The sequence below is a fragment of the Oreochromis niloticus genome, linkage group LG13 (assembly GCF_001858045.2).
Source record: "Oreochromis niloticus isolate F11D_XX linkage group LG13, O_niloticus_UMD_NMBU, whole genome shotgun sequence".
Classification (NCBI taxonomy): Eukaryota; Metazoa; Chordata; class Actinopteri; order Cichliformes; family Cichlidae; genus Oreochromis; species Oreochromis niloticus.
Window position 1 is genome coordinate 33770399 of NC_031978.2, and position 26079 is coordinate 33796477.

The 26079-nt window shown below is 40.9% G+C and overlaps 1 protein-coding gene and 2 long non-coding RNA genes across 13 annotated transcripts in view; 2 read left to right on the forward strand and 1 right to left on the reverse strand.

The window, feature by feature from the left end:
* Nucleotides 1-26079, forward strand: part of rasgrp3 (RAS guanyl releasing protein 3 (calcium and DAG-regulated)) — a 562943-nt gene that overhangs the window by 128487 nt on the left and 408377 nt on the right. The gene's annotated exons all lie outside the window — the stretch shown is intronic.
* LOC102080231 (uncharacterized) lies at nucleotides 2745-4450 on the forward strand. Its single transcript, XR_267120.4, has 3 exons — nucleotides 2745-3027; nucleotides 3128-3215; nucleotides 3911-4450. It is a non-coding gene; the product is annotated as an uncharacterized LOC102080231 (long non-coding RNA).
* On the reverse strand, nucleotides 8667-9615 carry LOC102080299 (uncharacterized). Of its 2 annotated transcripts, XR_267122.4 has the most exons (3): nucleotides 9426-9615; nucleotides 9299-9360; nucleotides 8667-9224 (listed from the first exon to the last, which is right to left on the reverse strand). It is a non-coding gene; the product is annotated as an uncharacterized LOC102080299 (long non-coding RNA). The 2 variants fall into 2 exon arrangements; XR_003213424.1 differs by having other exon boundaries at nucleotides 9299-9615.

The window sequence follows — 26079 nt, forward strand, 5'->3', positions numbered from 1 at the left end:
CAGCATATGAAATATGAAACAGAGTTTTTTGGTTACCGGCTTATAAAGTTAGAGACTGAGTGTTTTGTCTCTTCTTTATACAACTTGAACTTTTTCTATGTGTACTTCATATGAAACTGCTCATTGTGTGCTTCATTCTGAACTTGTTAGCCAAATACCTGACCTAGCAACTCGGGAAAGCTAAACACAAGTACTTGCCTTCTTGCTAGTCTGTACTTTATAAGTTTACACGGGACTCTGAAATTCCAGAGAACGCAGCGCGATCATTCTACATTCAAGTGTACTCGATGACATCACAGCTCCAGAGTTTTTACTGCCATCGCCTCTTAATTTAACTGTAATTAACAATTCCAGTGGAAATTACACATCATATAAAAAGTTACACATGATGTTGTAGATTTCTTTAAGAAAAAAAAAGAATTTAAAAATGTCTAATAAGCTTCACACAGTTAAGCACCATAACTACATGACAGAAACGCAAACTTAATCTCTCTTATTAAAATTAAAATATTATATATGTATGCACAACTCATGCTGCTTATTGAATAAAAAGCAAACAGGTCTGATGTTACAACGCTTTTATTTTTATGTTAGTAGACATGAATAAATTAAAATAGATGTCTGCTGGGGTTTGGAAGAGAACTGAGCAAATATTTAAAATATAATTTGATCATTTTTGGAGCAGCCTTCAGGATCTCCACGGATCGACATGCAATTTCTGCTCCTGGAGAAAATGTTTCCTGCTGAATTTAAATATTTTTAATGTTAAAATTAATTCAGAGTCAGCTGTTATAACCAGCACAGCACATTTTTACTGACAGCTCTCCAAGTAAGGCTTTGAAATTAAATAGAATGATCCAGTTATGAAGCTGAAGTTTAATCTCACCCAAACCGATTAGCTCAGAAACAAATAAAACACTGAAATAAACCAAACATTAACATGCAGTAGTTATCTAAGTGACTTACATGTCATGTTTAACCTGAGTGTCGAAAGCCGGGAGTTCGCTGTTCTCACCGGCTCTAGTGAGCCTCGACCTCCCAGTCAGCTATCGAGCTGGTGGGTAACAGACGTCTCCCAAAACGATGGAGCACTTTTACAAATATGTGATGTCTTGATAAATCAAGCAGATAGTTGAACCTTACACAGCTACATTCTCGTCTGAACATATTTTAAAAGAAAAAGTAATATTTCAGACTTTTTAGTCACTCTTGTCCGCCAATTGCTGCATTTGAGTTTTGGATTAAATGCATTCTGGGACATTTGGCTGCACATCCACGTAAGTCACCACAGATGTGCACTCGATAGAATGGGCAGAGTGAGAACACATCCAAGAACACAATTTTGATCGTAGTTAAGTTGATGCGTAGTTTGAATTGGAACAGTACTTGGTCTATAAATGATGATGTATCACAAGTTAACGAGTACGCATGTACACACGAGTACACACGAGTACACACGAGTATGCATACTGAGAAACGGCCCAGTTTTTAAAAACTGTTGCCCCGCTCAAGCCTACCTCAAATGTTGTTCCTCTGCTTGTAGTTTCTTCCTCTCCCTCAATGGCCCAGGTTGGAACTGCTGGTGCTCCTGTCCCAGTTCCCATGGTGACGGGAAACAGGGCCCAGCTGCTCGATGAACTGGTACCTGTTCCTTGGGTGAAGATCGCGAGGGTCCACCAGGAAACACAAAATCAGCTGAATTAAAGGCTTGAGCAGCTTGTGATTAACTGTGAAATATGAATGAAAAAGGACTGTTGGCAAAGCAGTTTACATGTTTCATAGATGCTAATCTGAAAGAGCCTGCACCTAGTAAAGTAAAAATGTAACACTGATTTATATAGTACTTTTAAAGTCAGGAATCTATTACAAAGTGCTTTACAGGGAATTTAAAAATACATCCGACGACCTGGTCAGCTTGCCGGTTTATTAGGCAGGACATAGTCAGAACTGCCTTCTCCTCTCCATCATTATCAGAGCTTTCCTTGATAAAAAGGAAGTTATTAACAACATTTTCACACTCTTCTCTACATCACACTTCTCCCATCGGTTTGCCATGAAAGGCCACAGTGCGCGTGGGCAAACCACCAGAAAAAAGGCTGCTCAGCTTTGTCCATCTTATTCAGTCACTGTTAGGAAGAAACAGAAATACTCACACAGTGGAGACAGCTACCAGTCATGTAAAGGATGGATGCACATATTAACTGACAGGCGAGGAGCTTTATGACAGCGCTGTGTGAGATAAAAGGAGAGCAACTGCTTTACTTACGTATGTTACATTTTTAGATTTGGTAAAGGGAATGAGTAACTTGAGGTTAGCCAAAGATGCAAACCACTAACCTATGATTAGTACATGACCTGCTCTACCTCCTGAGCTACAGCCACCATGCAAGGCGAGCACTGGTGCTGAGGACAGCTTGGACCCACTCAGTCCCTGCACACATACCTTCATTATGGCAAAACCATTTAGTCAGTTGAAAATTCATTGAACTATAATAAAGTGATAGCTATGGCTCTTCTAAACACAGTGGTATTTGTTCCTCCATGCAAGTTTAAGAGACACTCAAAATTTTTGTCATGGTCCTGGGTTGGTGACCCAGTGTTTTTGGTTCTGTACTTTTACTTTTGATGGTTTGTATTATGACTGTTGTTTTGGGTTTCCTAGGGTTTAGTTGTGTTCCCTCTGTTTGGTGTCTTTCCTGCTTGTGCATCCCCTTAGTGTAGTAGGTCTCTGTGTTTAGTCCGCGTCTCTGAGTCTGTGTCATCACGTGCATGTGTTTCCTGTTTTACTTTGAAGGTCTCTGTCTTATGTCAGCGCGTTCTGTTTACGTTTCCCCTGCCCCGTCAGCTGTTATGTTTCCCAGGTGTGTTTCCCTCCTGTTTCCCATCCCCTGATTACTGGTGTGTATTTATAGTGTGTGTTCACCCGTCCTCGTTGCTGGTTCGTCTGTGTTGTTCACCTCGCTCTTCCTGCGTCTCTCCGTCCGTCTCTCTGTGTATTTCCCTGTACCTCCCTGCATCTTCGTTCAGGTTTGTTTTGTTAACTCTGCCCAGTTTAGGTTCCAGTTTCATGTTCCCCCGCCATTGCTGTTTGTATCCACTCCTGTTAATAAATACTAACCTGCACCAGAGCTGCCACATTTTGGGTCCTTTCTACAAACTCCACACATCTGCCACACCGGACGTGACAATTTTGACCTGCCAGCATCTTTGAAATGGTGAGAACAACAACCTGAACTGTTCATCATCAAAGTGTCTAAAACAAGATTTCTGCCTTTCAAAAGACTTTTTAAAACATACTTGGCTGAACAAAAAAAGTTTGTTCAGCGTCCTTCCCCTTAAAGTTAAAAGATTATATTTGATTATAATGTCTGTATACAATTAGCAGCACTTTATTCAAATAATGAAGGAATTCTGATACCTTTGAATAGCACTTTGGCTACAGTTTTAATGTTTAGCAGTCTGTCTCAGCTACCGTCTTAAACTCTGCAGTAGTGAAGTGAAGTTGGTGAAGGCTGTGTTACCTCATTAACTGTTAGGTGCCACTGAGTGATAACTGCTATGCTGTCATGTCAATAATATGGCTTTCACATTTCATGCAGGGTGAAAAGGTGGAGTTTTTTATTAGATGAAAAACATTTTTTAAATTAAAACACAAAAATAAAAGGAGTCTGTTGACCCCCTTTAAGGCTTGCAGATAATACAGCAAGTTTTTAATGCACCAGTAAATTCATTGCAGTAAGTTCACTTTTAAGTCAAATTGTTTTTAAAATGCTTTAAATGTTTCACAAAAGAGACAAAAACAACAACGAAAAGACTGTTAAACTTTGTGCCTAATAGAAATGCAAGAACCTATGAGCAACTGATTAAAGACAAAGTAATTTTAATTTTGCTTCATTGTTGTTTGCTTCAGATGTCCACTGTGGCAGCAGCGGCAGAGGAGAATGGAAATATTACTGCAAACCAGTAGAACAGATAAACGGGTTCTGCAAGCTCGGAGAGAAGGTCACATAACCGACCCCGATTCTACCAGCTGGGACCTATAGGAAGACGCTGAGAGGCTCGGTTATTTGACCAAGACTGACAACTACTGGGTTAAATACCAATACATTGAGCGGGAGATCTGGCCTGGTGCATGGTCTAAACCTAAACGGTATATAGGACCCCAAACATGGTTTGTGAGGTGGGATCATACCAAACCACCTGCATTATTGGGCTGTCAAGAGGACACTGTAAAGATATGCAAGGTTGGATTGAGCATTGCCTGTCACATTATGAGAATGAGTATAATAAAAGGTTTGGAGAAACATGGCTAAGACACATACCAACAGGGGCTGGATACAGTGTCAGGAAGCGCCTGTGTGCAGGCAGGAATAGGACCCAAAAGCAGACTCCCGAAAACAGGACAAACAGGACGTGACAAAGGACTGAGGGAGACCTAGGCCGTTTATCAATGCCCAAGTACGCGAGTACGTACTCGCGTTCTCGGTGAGTACGTACTCGCCGAGAACGCACGGGAGTACGTACCCACCGAGAACGCGAGCACGGACTCGCGATATGTACAATTGGAACACCTGCGTACGTGATGATGCCACAGGTCCGGAGTTTTTACTGCCGTCCCCTCCTAATTCAACTGTGAGTAACATGTTATGAAGCTTAACTGTAATCACAGCCAAACCGGTTTACTCAGGAACAAATAAAACACTGGAATAAACCAAACATTAACATTTAGAAGTGATCTAAGTGACTTATATATCATTTTTAACTTCAGTAGTGAAACCTCTATTAATAAAAATAGTGTACATGTACATACGTGTACATACCTTAATAAAAACAAGCAGATGAGATGTTAGAACGCTTTTATTTCTATTTTAGTGGACACTCAATACTATAGACAGCTGCTGGAGTTTCTTTAACCTGAGTAGTGAGAAGTCCGCAACCGGGGGGGGTTGAAAACGATGTGCCGGGAGTCCGCTGTTGAGTTTTGGACGAAATGCATTCTGGGATATATAGCTGTCCCAAGTCCACACCGATGCATGCTCGATAAAACGGGCGGATCGAGAACACATCCGGGACTCTTTCGCGTTCTCGGCTTGATGCGTACTTTGAATTGGAACAGTACTTGGTCTCCGACTGATGACGTATCACGAGTACACGAGAACGCAAGTACGCACAAGTACGCATATTGATAAACGCCCCTAAATACACAGAAGGATAACTAGGAAGTGAGAACACGTGAGGAACACAGCTGACAGGAATAACCAGAATGAGACAGCGAAACACGGGACCTTCACAATAAAACAGGAAACATGAGGCGGGAGTGGAGAGAGGTAGACGACAGGGAGCGAGGGAATACGAGGGAGAGAGCAGACATGGCAAGCTGGGGAAACAAGGAGGGGGAAACAAGGCACGAGGACTCACACAACTATATAAACACAGACAAACAGAGGGCAAAGACACAAGGGGAAATCTAATAAACAACAGTGAACAGAAAAAGCCAGGTATTATACAATAAACACAGAGGAGCTAAAACATAAACAATAATACCAAATGACAAAAAACACAAGACAACTCAAAACACTGGGTCAAAAGGACCCTGGACCATGACACCAAGAAGATCATAGATATTAACATTTCTGTCCCACCGCTGGCCTTATTTGTTGATGAATGCTGGCTTTATTATTTTGACTGGATTTGTTTGAGCAGTAGCCAAAGAAGGAACCAAAGCTATCATTGCCAAGCTGCCAAAGCACTTAAATTCAAGTGAGTAGTCTGGCTTTTTCATTGCTGCACTGACAGCTGGACTTTCAGGTTTATACTACAGTAAGTGGTCTGGTTGCATTGTTCCCAGTCTGCAAACCTTTGCAAACTGGGACCTACCACCAAATCAAAGTGTGGAATCTTATTTCAGCAGAATACCATCATTGGCTGATGGTTATGTGATTGTCTGAAAGAACATATTAACCAGCATGTGTCAAGTATTTGCAATACCCAGATAGACAGCGACTACCTCCACCCACCTGGCTAATGGATGCTTTATTGCCTTCACACCAAAAGGACCAAATTTGAGATCTCGAACCAAAGAATCACCACTAAGCAGACCCCTTGGGTGATCTGAATATGTTATGATGTTGCAGGTGAGATGGAGGAACTACAATCCCAAGGGCCACTGCTCCCAAACCATACTGTGTTGAAATCAGTGACTCCTGCCAGCAGGTATCCTGATAATAGTGAATTACAGTAGTCCAGACAAGAAGTAATAAATGCATGAACTAGTATTTCAGCGTCACTCTGAGACAGGATATTTCTAATTTTAGAGATGTTGCACAAATGGAAGAAAGCAGTCTTACATATTTGTTTAATATGTGCGTTGAAGGACATGTCCTGGTCAAAAATGACTCCAAGGTTCCTCACAGCATTACTGGAGGCCAAGGTAATGCCATCCAGAGTAAGAATCTGCTTAGATACCATATTTCTAAGATTTTCAGGGCCGAGTACAATAACCTCAGTTTTATCTGAATTAAGAAGCAGAAAGTTAGCGGCCATCCAGGTCTTTATGTCTTTAAGACATTCCTGCAGTTTAACTAATTGGTGTGTGTTACCTGGCTTCATGGACAGATAGCGCTGGGTGTCATCAGCATAGCAGTGAAAATGTATGCTATGTCTTCTAATGATACTGCCTAAGGGAAGCATGTATAATGTAAACAGAATTGGTCCTAACCCTGTCCCATTAATGTGGAGCAATGATAACCTCTGTGTAAGACTCCCCATTAATGGGACAAATGGGAGTCTTTTAGATATGATCCAGATATTAATGCTCAACATGATCAAACGATGCACTGAGAACAAGCACAGAGTCCACCGTCTCTATCAGAAGCCATAAGAAGATCATCTGTGATCTCCACTTGTGCAGTTTCTGTGCTGTGATGAAACACTTCAAATAAACCATTGCTTTCCACATGATCACCAAGCTGTTTAAAAACGACTCTTTCAAGAATTTTAACCTATAATTAGCTAAGACAGCTGGGTCAGCTGATGGCTTTTTAAGTACTGGTTTAATCCCTGCCCAGTTTAAAGGCCTGTGGTACATAGTCCAGTAACAGGGATAGATTGATCATATTTATAACTGCAGCACTTCTTTGAGGAGTCTTATATGAATGTGGTCTAATAGACATGTTGATTGTTTGGAGGAAGTAACTCAGTCACAGAGAAAGAGTCCAAATAATTATGAATAATACTGAAAGTAGCTGTACTTAATGATTTGTCTGTCAGATGGTTATGAATATTTTTTCTCTAATGATTAAAATGCTATTTAAATGTAAGACGTCATTACTGGTTAAGGAATGCTCTGACTCTCTCAGCCTGGCTGCAGTCCTTAGAAGAAACCTGAGGTTGTTCCTGTTTTCTTCAGTTAGTGATGAATAGGAAGATGTTCCAGCTTTACAAAGTTTTTTTGATTTTTTTTTCCCCCAGGCTAAATTAGTGAGATGCCATTTCCTGTCCAGCTTACGGGTTATCTGCTTTAAACTGTGCATTGAGAGTTACACCAGGGAGTCAAGTCCTGCCTGTGTGATTTCTTTAAGAGAGACAGAGACAGTAACTCTGAGTAAGAGCCAGGTAACAATAAATAACGACAATAAAACTGGACAAGCCAAAGAGTCAGGCTTTCAAATGAGTTAAAACTCTGTGGTTGATTAATAAGCTGAAATTGAAGAGTGCTGCTCCTCCTCCCCGACCTTTGCTTCAACGATTCTGAGTTAGTATAACTCATTTAAACCGACATAATTATCCTGCTGTAGCCCAGTGTCTGTGAGACTTAGTAAATCTAAATGTTGATCCATCACTAAATTGTTTACTGACAGGGAATTAGAAGAGGGAAGCCTAATGTTTCATCATCCACATTTAACAGTCGTACGCTTTGCTGCAGTTCTGGATACGATAGTGTTCTTGCTTTGTGATTTGCTTTCTTAATTGCATTTTTAAAAGCAGATGTGTGGTGTTCTTTATGATTCCAGACCACCACAGAAGAGTTTCTTGTGTCTGCACTGGAATTCCAAGGTTTTCCTGCTGAATTCTCAGCCACATCTTAGCTTGTCATGTGCCGGCAGAGGTTTGTGATGAACATCTTGATGAACCCAAATCACTTAAGACCAAGTCACTTGCTAGTGACCTATATGATGCAATCCTTGTAATTACATTGTGGTTGTGTGTCGACAGCTGGCTTGGTAATGCTGCTAGCTGAGAAGCACACTTTGAAAATTAAAGGTTCATTTATTACAATTATAGATTTTTTTCCAAACTTTTTTTCTACATAGAGATATGTGTGGCAGCACGAGGTGGAAATAAAGTAAATACTCTTCACAGTTTTAAAAAGACAACGCCACCCTGGGAATTTCACCCAGAGAATACTGGAAGTAACACTGAATCACCAAAAAGGCACTTAGGTTCGCTATACTCAGTACAGAGACGAGGTTCAATGATAAACAAGTTGACAATTTATTAATAATTATTTAAAACACCATATAAAAGCACAATCATAAATATCCATGTACAAATATGCTTAAAAAGGTATTCAGAGCTGAGGCTTACCAGTGGAGGGGCAGGGATGCCACACACAAACTAAAAGAAAACACACCAAGACACAAGTGCAGCACACTATCACACACTCACACTAATAAACTAAACAAGGCAGGTGTGTACACGCAAAGGATCCCACCACCAAGGCACCCTAGTCTCCTCCACGTCGGCGCTCCGCATCTGAATAAAAGAAACAAAGAAAATTTTAATATATCACAACAAACTAATGTGTAACGCTGGGGGATAACCCAACTGCAGGACCACACTGGTGATCTACAGCTAGAAAAAGGGCCTCCCACCAGTGGCGTAACAAAAATCCAAACTACAAATCAAAAACAGTAAAACAACATACAGTCTGGATAAAGCTCTAAAATCAGGAGCAAACGGAATCGCCGTGTTGCTCCAACTTGCCGTCTACACGACTACAAGTTAACGGTCAATCAATATGCACGCCAGCTGACTCCGATAACCGGCATGCATATGGCCGTTGTCCACGCCGACGTCCACTGTAAAAGCTGGCAGCAGCAGGGAAAGAAATCTCGCAATGGGAACAGACGGTAAAAGCACAGCAAAGCAAAGCAAAGCAAAACAAAGCAAAACAGCAGCACTTCAGTTCACGTAGCTTGGCGCAAAACTCAGGCCCACACTTCCTGCAAAGCATAATAAATAATTACTATAAAAGAAGAATAGAAGGCAGAGAGCGTAGCAAAAGTTGATTACGTACCGAGTAAGCCGTGTCATAAAACGTGAGCAGAATGGCTCGGAGGAGGCTTCTACAGCTACGACCTACAAACAATAGCCGTTTACCACCAAGTAAGGTAATATACACACTACAATGAGTAAACACCTACCAGCCGCGATGGAGGCTTCAGAAGAGTAACCCGCAAATAATCTCTGCAACACCAAAGGGAAGTCAGGTGACCAAAAAGGAGATCACAGGTAAGCGATCCAGGGACACTCAAATGGCCACTATTTATACTAGCGCCCCCTAATGCGCCAGGCTGAAAGTGGGTTGGACCGAGGGATAACATTCATCCTGCCACAATCGCTTCAGCTTTTTAGCACTTTTAGGATTTCATTGATATTTACCAGCCTGCTCTGTTTGTGCTAATAATGTGATTCAATTCAATTTTATTTATATGCCGCCAAATCACAGCAACAGTCGCCTCAAGGCGCTTTATATTGTAAGGTAGACCCAACAATCATATGACCCCCTATGAGCAAGCACTGTGGCGACAGTGGGAAGGAAAAACTCCCTTTTAACAGGAAGAAACCTCCGGCAGAAAGCCTGCAGACTGCAGAGGTGTGGAGTTCAGGACAGAAGCCGTGAGAGGACGGATGGTGACAATGACTACGTCCCTTAGCCATGTGTGCAACAGCTCCACTAGTCTGGGATTCTCTGGGCACATGTCAGAAAGAGTCTTTTGGAGTCTCACATTCTCACAGTGCAGAAACTGCTCCACCAGGCTGATGTCTGATGGGTCCATGATGGTCATCATGTAGTACTGTGTTGCAAGCAGGTTGCAGACCCAAATGCAGAACTCAAGACCCAGAAGTGGACCAAAAAAACTAGAGGTTCATGAGATAACATGGGGAATGGAATCAGGTGGGAACACAACTGAAACATGTTGTGGAAACAGGACAAAGGAAGCAAAACTAAACACACCTCCCACGAGACAAATGACTAATAAAATACAGTAGAACGTAACTAAATATGGAATCAAAGATGACAACCTGACAAACCATGGGAAACACAGAGGAACCACAATAACTTAAACAAGGGATAGAATACGATAAATGTCATGGTTTCTTTTATTTTGGTGTCATTTATGTTTAAGCTTCATTTAGTAGTGTTGGGTTTATTCTGTGTTTTAGTTTCTTGCCCATTTAGGTTCCCCTTGTGTCTTTGTCCTATGTGTCCTTCCCTTGTGCGTGCCTTTGCCTGGGTCTCACAATCTATGTCACTCCCCGTTTTATTTTGAAGCTACCTTGTCTCATGTATGACGTTCAGTTTTGTTTCTCCTATCCTGTTAGTCAGATTTGTTCCTGGTGTTTCCACCTGCTGCCCATCCTCTCGTTATCCTGCGTATTTAAGTCTTCAGTTTGTCTCTGTTCCTTGTCACATCATCGGTCATCCTGCCATGTTTCCCCCTGTGCTGTGTGCTTCATGTTTTGTGGCTTAGTTTCCACACCAGAAGTTTTTTTGGTCAGTACTTTCAGTTCGTAGTTTTCAGCAATAAAGCTGTTTGAGTTCATGTTTCATCTCTGCATTTGTGTCCGACCAGAGAACAGAAGCACGATACGAAAACTAAGAAGGCCCAAACATTAAACACACAGAGAAAACCAACAAATGATAACTAACTAGAATAAAGTGCTAAACACTGAGAAATTCACATAACTCAACATAAAGTGAAACAAGACAAAACACAGATACTGGAACAGACAAAGCCTTTGAATATTGATATAAAGAGAAACAGTATAATCTAATGATGGCCTCCTTTACTCTTTGGACCTTTTATTATTCTAGCACAAACACATTTAAAAAAAAATCTGTGTCATTTATCATGAAACACTGAGGCGAGAGTTCCCACATGGCAGTAATAAATGCATGAACTAGTTTTTTAGCATCACTCTGAGACAGGATATTTCTAATTTTAGAGATGTTGCACAAATGGAAGAAAGCAGTCTTACATATTTGTTTAATATGTGCATTGAAGGACATATCCTGGTCAAAAATGATGTCTTCACTGTGGTTGAAAAGAACTTAGCAGCTCCTTTTTGCAATAACACCAAAAATGTAAATGGAGTTTTCACAAGAGTGTTCAGATATGTGATAATTAACAGACAGAGTTTAAATTTGTTTGTTGGAACAACAAGCTAAAGACCAGAAAACACAGGAAATATCATCCTCACTTTCCCTCATAATCCTGTCTAAATTAGGCTTTAGATTTTAGGTGTTTTTAAGGCACTGATGATATTGATTTTAGTAGACCTTTCTGTTGTGTGCCTCAGTGGACTGTGACTGTACATTCAGCACTGATCCCTTTCATGTGCCCTCTCTTTTCCCAATCAATCAATATAATGTCTCCCCTGTGAGTCCCTTGTACTAAACTTTGCTTCCAGTTGCAGCTTGTTCTGCTCTGCAGTCTCACTGAGCTCGTTAGGACCTCTTGGTCTTCACATGGCTGCTACAAGCAGTCGGTGGACTACAAATGCTACTGTTGAGAGACACTGTTCTCCAAACCTAGAAATGATGGTTGTTAAATACAGACCCTACCACCTCCCAAGACAGTTTTCTGTTGTCTGCATAACAGCTGTGTATTTAGCTCTGGACACTACTGCTAACACTGTACTACCTGCTAAATGCTATCAATAAACAACAGCTGATGGGATTTTTATTGTGGCTGGTGATTTTAATCACACCAACCTAAAGAACGTACTGCCAAGTTTTGTTCAACATGTTAACTGCCCGACTCACAGGGAGTCCACAGTAGACTGTGTATGTTCTAACTGTCTTAATGGCTCCAGAGCCTTTCCCCTCTCTTCTTTGGACATTCAGACTACCAGCCACTGTTTGATAATCCCAGCCTACAATCCCCATCAGCAGGAAGCTGAAACCCACTACCAGGGATACTAAAACTTGACCTGACAGTTGCAGTTCTGCTTCCAGAGTAAAGATTGGAGTCAGGACCTAGAGAAGTACACAGCCGTAGTACTCTTGTACATCAGACAGCATGTGGAGTGTGCTTTAACATCAACAAGCGCATCCATGTCTTTCCAAACAGGAACGCTGGACTTAACTTGGGTGTGTACACACACACATGCACACACATTAGGAAGTGTGCACATTGTATAGCAAGTTGTCACTTCCAAAAATTACAGTTCTTTCAAATGTCTTGTTTACTGTCATCATCAACTTTCATCTTCTGCATCACAATGTGAACATTTGCAGGAACTCTTTATAGATACATTTGAAAAGTAGTGTAGTTAATGTCTGATAAAAGACTTTTCCCTTAGTGTTCCCTCCATGTGGTCTTTCAGTGCTAATTATTTTCTCTGCATTTTCCTGTTTCAAATTATTCTCACTTCCTGTCATTTGTTTTTTTAACTTATTTGTCTTATTTGTGTTTTGCATTTATTTTTTCTTCCTTTATATATTTAATAGTTCTCCAAAGAATTTTGTATTTTACTGTTTATTTTCCATGTGTGGACTTCTGGATATGTAACAAGTGTATTAATAAGATATATTTATTTTGGGAGCTTTTGTTTTATTTGTGTGACCTTTAACTTTCCACATGTGTCACTTCCTGTATCTTGGTTGTTTTCAGAGACAACTAGTGTTTTTCTGCTGAGCACCAAACTTTACTGTATCATGCTAATTTTCAGATCGCAGGCTAGACTGCAGGAGTGTGCAGGTGGTTTATCACCATCTGCACTCTTCCCTCTGTCTTGAAGGTGAGCATGTAGAAACCCAGTCACATGAAGCTGCTTTATTTTTAAATGTTTGTAAAGAAAAGCAATGTTTTATAACAGCAGTATTATTGCCTTATTATACAAATCAAAGCTAGTAGTTTATCGAGCACACTTTCAATATTCATGTCCAGTACGACACGGAGAAACATTCATTCATATTTTCTGTATATTTCTAAAAAGGTAAAACAATTAACTTTATGTTGCGATTCACGTAAAAATCCATTTTAATACATGTATGTAATTTAAAACCCAGTTACCAGTTAACAAAAATATGCTGACTTTTTAAAATATGTGGATTGTCATATTATTACATAAATTTTGAAATAAAATACCAAATGTTTCACATAAAATCACATAGTAGCACCCAATTAATACCAATACTGTCCTGTGATTTTAAGCCTGATTAAAATAAGAGTGTTTAATCATATTATTAGGTAATCAGAACTGAGTGACTCTTTGTCTTTCAAATTACTTTAATGAGAATTGTGGTACACAAGCCTGAGAGAACAGCAGCAATGCAAAGAGTCTCAATACAACTGCCTCCTTTTATCCTGGATGAAAGTCCTGCATTTGAATTCTTCTCTATTCTTTATTCTTCAATGTCAGTATTTATACTTTGTAAAACTGACAGTGCAGTTGAACTGTATCACAATCTCATGTTTAGGACACAGTGTTGTTAAAAATCACAAAATAACTGCTACAGATATCAACTCCTACACATGTTTATAAGGGTGGGGAGACCTGCAGTCAGCTGAGACTGAAGGAGTCACCTGGATGAGTGACGAGTGACGTTTCTCCCACTGAAAACGTCCAGATGAACAGAGTCAAACTTTTGGGAACTGCTACTGAGAAATTCTGCACAGTTGGGTTATGACCAGAGTAGATTTAACAGATGACTTGTTTGTGTATAGTAAGGCATTGGTGAAGTGTTTAGAATGATAGCATGGACAAACTGATCAGACTGTGCCCAAAAGAAAAAGCCCAGCTTTAAAAACAAGAACGAGATCATGGAAACAGTTATCCTCCTCAGAAAGGTGTTTAGGCTGTCTCTTGTGTGGTGTTTGGTCACTGAGGAGGGGTTAAGGAGTACAACTGAAAGGAGTCAGTGGATGTGTTTTGGGCCTTACCATTGTGCCTCCTGGGCATCTCCTATGTGAGGTATTCCATGTCATACTGGGAGGAGTATGCTTGGCTTCGGACTGCCTGGGTGTCTCTCTCTAGAAAAGCTGGAGGAGCTGGCTGGGGAGAGTGATGTTCTTGGATGTCTTTGGTTAGACTGATGCTCCTGCATCTCCAGCAGAAAATGGATGGACAGATCTGTAACCCTCTACTTGCTGAATGTCCCTGTGCATCCTGTACACAATGAGCAACAGCTGACAGCTGCACAGAAAAATCCACAGAGTAATAGATATTTAAAAAAAATAATAGATATCATTTTTCCACATTTAATTCTCCTAACGTTAAGGTTTAAACTGACTATCCAAGAGATTTGTCTTGATGCATGCTCAATCATCCAGCTAAGTAAATCCCAAAAGTTTGATTCCGTTCATCTGGATGTTTTCAGTGGGAGGAACATTTCATCACTCATCCAGGTGACTTCTTCAGTCTCAGCTGACCACAAGTTTCCAACCTTATAAACAGGACATTTGCACAGTGACTGAAACTAGCACCATTGAATGAACAAGGTCAGTTCCTTCATCATTATATCATCAGAATCAGAATCAGAATCAGAAGACTTTATTTATCCTCGAGGGGCAATTAACAAACAACCGAGCAGCATGACGTTGAAGATAAAGACAATCAGAACAGGCAATAGGAGTGAAATAATAAATACACAGAATATACAGTATATACAGTTTTAAAATTACACAGTTTTAAAATTAAAGTGACTGAAGGTGAATAAATAACTGCAAGTGACTAAAAGTGAATAAAGTGTCAGTAGTGTAAGAAGAGTGTAGTTTGTGTTTATGGGTGTGGGAAATGGTGTTATCGGCTGGAGTTAAAAAGCAGAGTGGCTTTGGGGACAAAGGTGGCTCTCCTCCTCTCAGTCCTGCATGAAATGCAGCGGAGGCGTCGCCCAGAGGGGAGCCATTGAAATGCGGGGTGAAGAATGTGAGAGGGGTCACTGATGATTTTGGCTGCCTGCCTGAGGGCCTGTTGGCTGAAAACCTGTGCCAGAGTTCTGACAGGCAGGCCAATGATTTTAGAGCACACTGATGCAGTGTTCTGAAGACTGAGGGAGTGGAACCAGCAGGTGATGGAGAAGGTCATGATGCTTTCCAGGAAGGCATAGTAGAAAGTCATCATGATGGGTGTGCTGACTCCAAAAGAGTTGAGTTTCCTAAGGAGATATAGCCGTTGGTGGCACCTCCTGAGAATCTCCTCTGTGTTGGCAGAGAATTTCAGGAGGTTGTCAAAGATGGTTCCCAGGTATTTGTACTCCTCAACTACCTCCACTGGCTTCCCATGGATGGTGGTGGTGACTGAAGTAGCCAGATCCCTCTGCCTACTGGAGAAGGTCACCACCATCTCTTTGGCTTTGTTCACGTTCAATTCAAGTTTGGAGCTGTCACTCCACTCTACAAACTCCTGAAGAGTGGGCCTGTGGTGTTGTGAGGGGCCTGACAGCAGTGACAGGAGAACAGTGTCGTCAGCATATTTCAACAGGTGACAGTTGGGCAGTGTGGATCTGCAGTCATTGGTGTAGATGATGAAGAGCAGGGGGGAGAGCACACAGCCCTGGGGGGAGCCAGTGGAGGTGGAACGGAGAGAAGAAAGAGAGTTGTTCACCCGAACTTTCTGAGTCCTGTTGGTCAAAAAGTCCAATATCCACAGGATTAGCTGATCATCCAGGTGAAATCGGGTGGAAAGTTTAGTGGCCGGGATATGAGGCTGCAGAGTGTTGAACACCGATGAGAAATCAGCAAACAGAAGTCTGGCAGAGGAGTCAGGGAGCTCCAGATGTTTGTGGATGGAGTCCAAGATAGAGATTTTTGCATCATCAACACTTCTGCGTGCACGGTAAGCAAACTGGAGTGGGTCCATCAGGGGGTCAGTTGCTCTTACGATGTGCTGTTTTATGATCTTCTCCATGGCCTTCATCACCAGGGAGGTGAGGGCCACAGGACGAAGATCATTCAGAGACTTTGGGTTGTTTCTTTTGGGGATGACTGTGGAGTGTTTCCACAGCTGGGGGACGGTGTGACTGTCAATTGAGTGTTGAAATAGAGTCTGGAACACACTTCCTAGTTGCCCTGCACAGTGCCTCAGAACTCGACTGCTGATGTTGTCAGGGCTGGGTGAGCTCCTCTCCCTGGTCCTCCTGAGGGCTCTCACCACGTCCTCAGTCTTGAAGGTGAGTGCAGAGCTGCCAGGTTTGAGTGAGGATCTGGACTCCTCAAGCTGGGCCATGTTGTCCATCTCAAACCTGGTGTAGAAAGCGTTGAGGTCGTCAGGGAGGGAGGAGGGGTTGCTGCCCTCCACCTGGATGGTTCTGGGGGTGGTGGCCGCAGTATTCACAAAGGCCATGGTTTTGAGGCCCTGCCAGGCTGAGTGGAGGTCCCCTGTGGTGAATTTTTTTTCAACTGTGTTTTTTTACTCCAGTTTAGCAGTTTTTATGGCCCTCTTGACCTCCCTGTTGACCTCCTTTTTGTCCAGTGCAGAGCCGGTGAAGAAAATCCTCTTTTTTTAATTAAGGATTTCCTTGAGTTCCTTGGTGATCCAGGGTTTGTTGTTGGGGTAGACGGAGACTGTTTTTGAGGGGATAATGTTGTCAACACAGAAGGAGATGTATGACGTCACCGTGTTGAGAAAGAAGGCTGTCCCAGTCAGTGGCTTTGAAACATCCTTGTGGGGTGAGGATACTTTCCTCTGTCCACTGCTTGATGTTTTTATCATTATATCGTTATCATTATATCATACAGCTGTATGTTGTAAGTAGCTACTTACAACTAACATTTCCTTTGTTCTTTTCTCACTCACTCTCTTAAGAAAGTGAGAAAAAGAAAATCTCCAAAGTCCTCATCTCAACCCTCTGCCAGTTTGTGTGGTTTTCTCACTCTTTTACAATTAGCACAAATTGGAGATGGTCGAGCAAAAAATGTTCTAAAAATAATCTGATTTGGGATGGAATCACTGTATTGCTGGCATCAAATAAACTTACCCTTTCAGGTCCACAATCTGCAGAGAGGCACAGCTGACAGACCAAGGCAGTCCTCTCATAACTCAAACTCTGCAGGAGAAATCTACAAAAACACAATTAAAAGGCACAATTGCCATCGCTATTAATCTGCTTCTGTTTGTTTGTAACCCAGGTATCAAGTTTAATTGAGGTTTCTCACCTAAAGTTAGGTTTGTATTACCTGAGAACTGTCCCCCACATCAGTGTTTTCCAACCACTACATGCCACGAGAAATGATCAGGTGTGCTGTGGAAGATCATCTGGTTCCACCTGATTGGTAAGCGATCTACGTGAGTAACAGGCGGAACAATGACATTCTCTTCCACTAGAGGGCAGTACAACTACCTGCTCTAATTAAATAGGTTGCCAACTGCCAGTAAAACAGAAGAAGACGAAGGAGAAATGACACAATGCTGTGAGACGATGCAGCGCGTAATAGCAATAGATAAATATTTGAAAAGTAGTCAGTGTGACCTGGTCCTGGGGAAAACTCCGACCCAGGTGAAGGCCCTAGCATGAGAAGAAAGCAACAAAGCTATACTGGGGACAAACCAAGCTAAGTCTGCTATACGTGGTACTCCGGGAAAAATGATCAATATGCTGTTTGTGACATTGTTGTTTGGTGGTGTGCCGTGTGATTTTTCTAATGTGAAATGTGTGCCCTGGCTCCAAAAGGCTGGGAAACACCGTTTGCTAGGGAAAAATGTCGACAGGCTGGCAGTGCTTCCTAGTGGTTGCTGTCCTTCTGATTGCCTTGTAAAGGTTTTTGGTCTGCTGTATTGTAGTTTCTGCTGTTTGCTATTACATGTTAGTAAAGTGTCCGTACCCCTAATTGCTTCTTTAACAGCTAATTTGTACAACAAACTCCATGAACTTGGCTTAGCCTTTTAAGGGATGACTTTGCAAACATGTGGCCGTCTCACTAAGTGTTACCACATGCATAGCAAGCGAAGTGCTTATTATGCTTTTGATGTCTTCTGCCTCCCAGTACAACCCCTCCACCCTCTTCTTCATCCCACTCTGTGTAATCTTATGAGATCAGAAGCTGGTTGGGATAATAATGTCTAAGTGATGACAAATTAGAACCAGCTAGCTTGAGGTTTTGCTGTAGAATGTAGGTAGCTGTTAAAGGAACATGTTGAGCAAAGACCTTTTTAATGAAGAGAGGAAAAACAAGATGATGCAGGCAGAAGGAGAGGCATATGGGCACTGCAGAGAAAAGCTAAAACTGTGTATCATTCATCTGCTGTAAAAGCGTGCCATTGAAATGAACAGTGTATTTGTTAGCAGCATGTGACTTACTTCTCACTTCCACATCAGAATTTTTCACAGTTGGTCCACGGCTCTTCATGTTAATGCATGTTGTCCTTTGTCAGTCATTATGAAGGCAAAAACAATGTATGTGCAGAGATGACATGTGGAGGCTGTTTCTCAGTCAGTTATTTGATAAATTGATTTTCAGACTTCCATTAATTTAAACAAAACTCCAGATTAGTGGCAAAAAGTTTTAAATTGCAGTACATATAACGACGGTGCTTGCAGGAGTGCCACGGCCCATCCTTTTGTAAATAGGAAAGAAAATCAGTATTTCAAAAACCTGGGACAGGACCTAAGATGTGTGTCCAACCCTTCAGTGAATCCATTTACTGTTCATGCAAGCTAGAAATGGTAGGGTGGCTGTCAAGAAGGTATTCTCAAGAAAAAGCAGAGCCAAAGAAGTGGACCAAAAACTCAGCTGCAACAGATTCATGGGGAAAGCATATTGCTAAAATATCTGCACTGTGGAAGGAACAAAGTCAGCCAAAATCAAAAGAAGACTGGATGTTGGAGTGTCTTTTAAGACGTTTAGAGACCTGCTTACAGAAATTAGAAGAAAGCTTCCCTGAGAGACTTCCCACTTTCCTTAAAGCGGGAAGTTTATAGTATCAAAGTATGAATAAATAAGCGGTGGCTCAAGACTTTTGTACAGTAGTGTATTTCCAGCATTGTTTTGGTGGACACAGAACATGTGATTACAGATGGGAATGAGCTCTGTCGGTAGCTTAATAAGAAGGCACGGGCAGTCCCTCCTGCCTGTAACACATTTTTGTCCAAATCAAATAAACAGAACAGATATTCAGTGTTTGGGGACTAGTAGCTGATTTACAAGCCTTTATCTACCCTAGATTTATGAAACAAATCCACAAAGAAAACTGAAGTGAAAACAGCCCCACCAATCTATCGTGTGTCATTATCATCATTAATGAGAAGTTATTGCACATGATATTTCTGGAAGGATGAATAACCCACAGTTTCATGGTTTCACTGACCAAATCACTATGAGTGAGCTCATTGGACTGAGATCTATTTTGAGAGACATGATGAAAACTGCTGCTGGAATCAGGTCCTACTCATTAAGTTTGCAAACACTTTTTTCAGTCATGACCACGGGTACTGGCTGCAGTACCAGTGGTTGGGGTTTGGCCTGCTCTGAACCTGCTCTCAAACAGCTAAAATGATTCAGTTCCAACCACAAGTGAACTACGTAACTAACCTTCCAAATGACACTTTTAGGATTAATCTTGGTCTATAAAATATGTAAGCCTAGTTATATTGTTAAGGGACTATGAAGAAGGTGTAGGGGAGGTTTTTACATGAGAGTCAAAAAGGTTGTGAGGTTTTTTAAATCAGCCGAGTAGAGAGAATTTGACTCATCAGATCAGACCATAGTATGACCATTAAAATTTTTAATTTCCTTTAATTTTCCTTTTTTAAGACAAACCTAAACAAAATTAAAATGTTGCCTGGTTATATTTGTTTTACCGTTATAAATTAGCAGTTCTAAAAACAAAAAAGGAAAATGTACAAACTGTTTTTATCATTACATCTACACTGTTAATGATGCCTGACACTGGTGACCAAGGGAAACTGTTACACAAAGCTAGTCATAAAGTAGCTAAGTTAAGTCCCGCCCATTGACATGAAAGAAGTGGTCTTGGGAGGATGTGGTCTTCACAGGTCAGTTGAGTCTTCTTCCTCAGAAAAATGATCCCTGAGTGCCAGCTACTCAAACAGGAAGAGTTCAGCAAAGTTGTTTAAATAAATACCTGTGAAATGCGCCTGTCTGTAACTCACTTAGATTGGGGACACTTTTAAGTTGGCTCTCAATGCTGTATTGTATTTTCTATTTAATTAATTTAATTAAAACCCTTGCTATAACAACATAGTGTAATCTTCAAATGTGTTATTCACATAGCTCTCTGCTGAATTTCCCACTAATCATAGTCAAACAGTATTTACTCATTCTGCTTTGAGTGATTCTCTAGCGTTTTAAAACTCACCTTTTTACTTTGGAGTTCAGTATCAGTACCATCAGGCCTGTTTTATGTTTTTTTTAAATTATTAATTCATTGTCTTCTCATTTATCTGAATTTGTTTCTAATTTATCTATATTTGTTATCTCTTGTTTTTAACTGATTGTGAAGCACTTTGGTCAACTCTGCTGTTTTTAAATGTGCTATACAAATAAATTTTTAATTGAATTGAATTGAATTGAATTAGCTTAGCTCCTAGTCGAGTCACTGATCAATACATCATTATTTGCCCATCTGAGTGGTGTCAAAAAATGATGTGGGCTTTATAGATCATTGGGAAACTTTGTGGGGACAACCTGAGCTTATTAGGAGAGACGGCATCCCACTTTGGATGGAGCAGCTCTCATTTCTAGAAATCTGTCTAAATTTATTACATGTGACTATCTACGGTTCAGTCATTACTGATTTGAAAAAACACAATTGCAGGTTCTCTGAGGACTATTTAAACATGAAAGCATTGTGTTGTAGCCTATAAAAGACATGAAACTGCTTTTGTTTCTCTGAAGAACAAAGTGAAATTACTTCGAGTGGTCTTTAAAGGTATTCTTAGTGTGTTCTAGGAGCTTCAATTCCAGCAGAGTAAAAGAAACATCATCACCAGATTAATACACACACATCTGAGTGTCACAGTTTGTGCTTCATTTAGTGGTTTTAGTAAGCTACAACTTAACAAGCTGCCTCTCCCCCAGCAGAGACTGTGTACTGCACTTTAAAACATGATGTTCCAGCTGACAGACGGGAATGTGGGGTTTAACAATAAAGATTATACTTAAAACAGAATTAAAACATATTCTTTGTCTACATACAAATTTGATATAAGGTCAGAAAATACAGGTTATCTATCCTGTTTTTAGGATCTTATTTTAATGCTTACAGAACAAAAAGAGTTGTTCTATAATTAATTATTATTAATTATAAGTAATTTCCTACCTGTTCACCTAATCTGAAACCTAACCTGCTGTAGAGCAGTTTGGTCTGCAGCATAAATTACCATAGTGATTGTAAGAAGCGGACCTCCTTCTTGGTATAGAAAACCTAGTGGGAGTTACCTGGATAAGACAAAATCATGCTTTATAGTACAGGCCTCTAACAATATCTCCAACATGAACTTTCCTCCTCTCCTGAACAAAACCCCAAACTGAGACGCTTATTAACTGATTATTATGATTGATTGTGATTATGATTGATGATTTTTCTTTGATATTTTTTTTAATGGACACAGAAAACCTTTGTCCTGCTGCATCCCACATAGCAAAATTGGTATGGCCTGGATCTGGCCCACACAATGTGCTTACACATGGCCCACATACCGCAAAGAATGACAGCCTTTTGGTGGCTCACATCTGGTTTGCCAGAGGTGTCCCACACATGGGCCAGCACAAGGCCAGTTGCAGACACACTGGTGGTCCTTTGCTAGCCCATGTGTGGATTAGCTATGGGAAACCTGATCTGGGCCACCAAAGGGCCGTCATTCTTTGCGGTATGTGAGCCATGTGTAAGTTGTGTGCAGCCATGGGCCAGTTGCAGACACACTGCTGGCCCTGTGCTGGCCCAGAACAGTTTCAGCTCTGGCCCCAGATGTCAGCCTAATGTGTACCTTAATCAAGCCATGTAATAACAACATGTGCCAGAACATAATAGTGCAAAAGTAACATGACAAAACTCCGTTGAGACAGTGATTCTTATATAGTGCTTTTCTACTCTCCCAGATTACTCAAGGTAGTCTATATAACATGCCACATTCACCCACTTTCTCTAAACTGAGTGCTTCCTAACTACATTCATACACATTGACACTCTTGACATGCAGATTGGACGAGCCAGGAATCGAACCACTAACCTTCTGATCAGTAGGTGACCCGCGCTACCCCCTGAGCTACAGCCACCCAGTGGTGAGCATGAGTAAACCCTCACTAGGTTTTGGATAAAGTGTACACTCACAAACCTGTCAAACCTGCATTTGAAACGTTGGCTACCATAGCAGTATAGTATTGCAACATGGCATTTGGGTCTTCTAACTGAAATAGGAAAATAGGAACATAAATAGTCCCATCATTGCCAGACTTGGCCCACATCTGGTTGACATACACTCTGCCATGACTCCAGTCAGTCAGAAGTACCAGCTTGATGGCGGATCCAGATCAGACCTGTTTTCTATAAGGCTGGTCCACATAAATCAAACCACAATCCGGCCAGATGTGGCATGCCATCACATAAACAGTGCTATCTACCCCAGGCCTGGCCCATATCTGGATAACATACCAATTAGCATGCCAGAGGTCAGCCAGCAGTGCAGGCTTGACACCAGATCCGGGCCAGACCTGCATGCTATGTGGGAGTAATGTGACCTTGTTGTTATAGTGTTTGTCATTGCAATCTAGAGCTTTGGTATGGCAATCAGAAAGTCCAGGTCAATCCTGAACTTACCTTGTTACGCCAAAATCCTGCTTTGCAGTACAAATTTCTCTAGCATAAAATCTAGACATTGTTTTGGTTGCTATATTTATTTCCAGTATATAGAATACGCTAGTTAGCATTCATAAACTGCAACACTGCAGCACACACAGACACGCATATAGCTCTAGCATTTTATTTGTAATGGACTAATAAGATATTAAAATTTTACTCACCAAACACTTGTGAGACTTGTGTGGTCTGTGCCATTCTGTCAGAAATATAAAGGGGGGATATATTAAAATGTTCTAAAAGGCACCAATAGCACAGATTGTGAAAAGGGTCCATTTTAATGAGTTAGTTCTTTAGTTCAGGACTATGACCGAGACCAAAGATAACATTTTTACCAATGTGTTGATGCAAGCTTATTCATCCAGGCGAGGTAACTCTGTTCATCTCAGTTACCAGATGTTTTTCCCAGGGGAGATCGAAGAAGTCATTGGCTAAGGGACAAAATGTTGATCCTACTGAAAACGCTCCATACAGATCAACCGAATCAACTTTCTGGCATTTACACCAGACTCCTGAAATCTACCTAAGGATATGTGGCATGCAGACTGGAGCAACCAGAGACCAAACTGCCAACCTAGACCTACTCTACATCCTAGGCTACAGCCACCTCCAAAGACACAGATAAGTTATGAAACACCTAAACCAGGGGTCAGCAACCTTTAACACGCAAAGAGCCATTTGGACCCGGTTTCCACACAAAAGAAAACACTGGGAGACGCAAATACTTTTCGACATCTAAAATGAAGATAACACTGTATATATTGTTTTTTGTCTTTATGCTTTGTGTGAACAACTAAGGTGTGCTGCTTATGAAATCCATGAAGTGCTACAGAGAAAATTAAATTATATTTATGTAATCAACACATTTTGAACTCTTAAAGAAATATAACAAAAGGAAAGACACCAACCTGAACTAAAATGATCCAGCAAACAAAAACTGTTGTGAGCCGCCACCCTTATATCGCCTCAGGTCAAGGCCTTTGGAGCCTTGACCTGACTTTTAAAAATAATTGGAAAAAAAGCACTATGCTGCTAAAAAAGGAAAAATAGATATTTGCAAAATTCTGCCTAAATATGTATTTTACCTGGTTAATGTGTGTGGCGGGGCGTGGTCTGCAGCGCCGCTGTGGGGGAGGCGGATGCACATGAGCGGCACCCGCAATCACGCCTCGCCACCTTAATGTCTGTGCTCTCTCTGCTGTTGTGTTGGTGTGTGTCGGGCTGTGAGCTGAAAGCTACAGCCGGCTGTATGCGTACAGCAACCGGTCAATAAAGAGATGCTCAAAAGCACGTTCATGCAAACATCGTCGGGTCTGCCGTGATATGTTTACAATGGGACTTCTGCTCCTGAACCTCTGCGCACAGCGTCTGCAAATCGGGGCTGTATGAAATCACTTTCATCTTTACACAGGACTGTAAGCTGTCATATGTGAGGCGTGAGCGGTGTTTGTTTTTCACATAGTTCACGGTGAAGAATAGCTGCAGACATAATGTGGATGGCACGGCGTGTCGGCGGGTATACCGGCTTCCGCGAGTGTGACGCTTATTTTGAGCGATGGAAAAAATAATAGAATCTAATTTTATTTTGATATTTCAATATCTCAATAATCTTCCAATTTAGAACTACAAGTTTTAAAAAAAGAACTAACATAAATAAAATACACTTCACCTAAATACTTCTAATTTATTTTCCCAAACCATGCGGAGCCGCCGTATAAGGACTAAAGAGCCGCATGCGGCTCCAGAGCCGCAGGTTGCCGACCCCTGACCTAAACCCTCAAAACCTACAGTGAGTGTATTTGATAACTCTTGGGAGCATTTTGCTGCTATGGGGTATCAATGTAAGATTTCTGAGGAGTTATGTTTTTCATTACATCTTTAAGTAGGAGTAATTTTGTGAATCCTCTAGCAAATTTAGTGTTCTTATGTCAGCTTAGAAGGAATGTCCTTTGAGGCATCCTGGGAATGTTAGTGCAGCCAAACACTTGAGATGATGCTAGAGAGTGTTAAAAGAAGCGGGGCGGCCTAACCCTGCAACACTGTCTGCCCTACCAGCTGCTGGGGGCTAGAAGAGCAAATGCCTGACTGGGGGATATAAATGAAACCAAGTGAAATACATAATCTCTCTGGACTCACTGAATATGCTACTCAGTAGTCCAGCAGACACAGTAGATACTTGAAACTAGAAACTGTTATTTTTCTGCAATCCCTCCTCTGGCTATGTTAGAAGACATGTAACTTGTTTCCCTTTGTATCTAAACTGCCCTTCACTAAGACTCTCTACTCTAGAAACCACATATTTAGTCATTTTGAAATTCATACAGAAAATATCTGACTAACACAGGTGAGTTTTTGAGATGAGAGAAACATGAATGAAATTTAAAGAGGCTTAAAAACCTAACTAGTTCAAATGCAAAGTTAAAGTAACTAGTTTCAACTATTTTCCCCCATTTTCTCAAATGTAATACCTCACTGGATAATGTAGACTTACTTTGCAACTACAAAAATTTACTATTGATTAAACTTGGAGGCTTGGTGTCAAACACAGGGCCTGGACATTCAGCAGGATATTAATAGATGTTTGGCTGGAGCGATTGACAAAGAGATGTTTTGTTGGAATTTATTTGCAGCACAGTTCCAGAAATTTCTGGTTTGAACACCCCTGCAGAAGGTGATGATTTATTGAGAGACAGTCACGTCTAATAGCATTCACACTAAACTTAACCCATACAATTATAGGTTTGATATGTTGTTAATGTTGTACAAAATGTATATAAAAGCCTCAGCTTTTCTGTCCCCCAACTACTGTTCATCAATCTGCTGAGATGTTTGTAATAGCGATTATTTATCTTACAGCACAAAGATTAATATGTGTGACAGCTGACTTCACCTCATACTTGTTAGTTCTCAAACTTAAATATATTAAAATATGAAAGTCAACTTGCAGAACAGTATTTTAAATACTATATAAGTAACTTTACTATAAGTATAAGTATATATGGCTGATAGAAACTTGCATGAATGCATGAATCA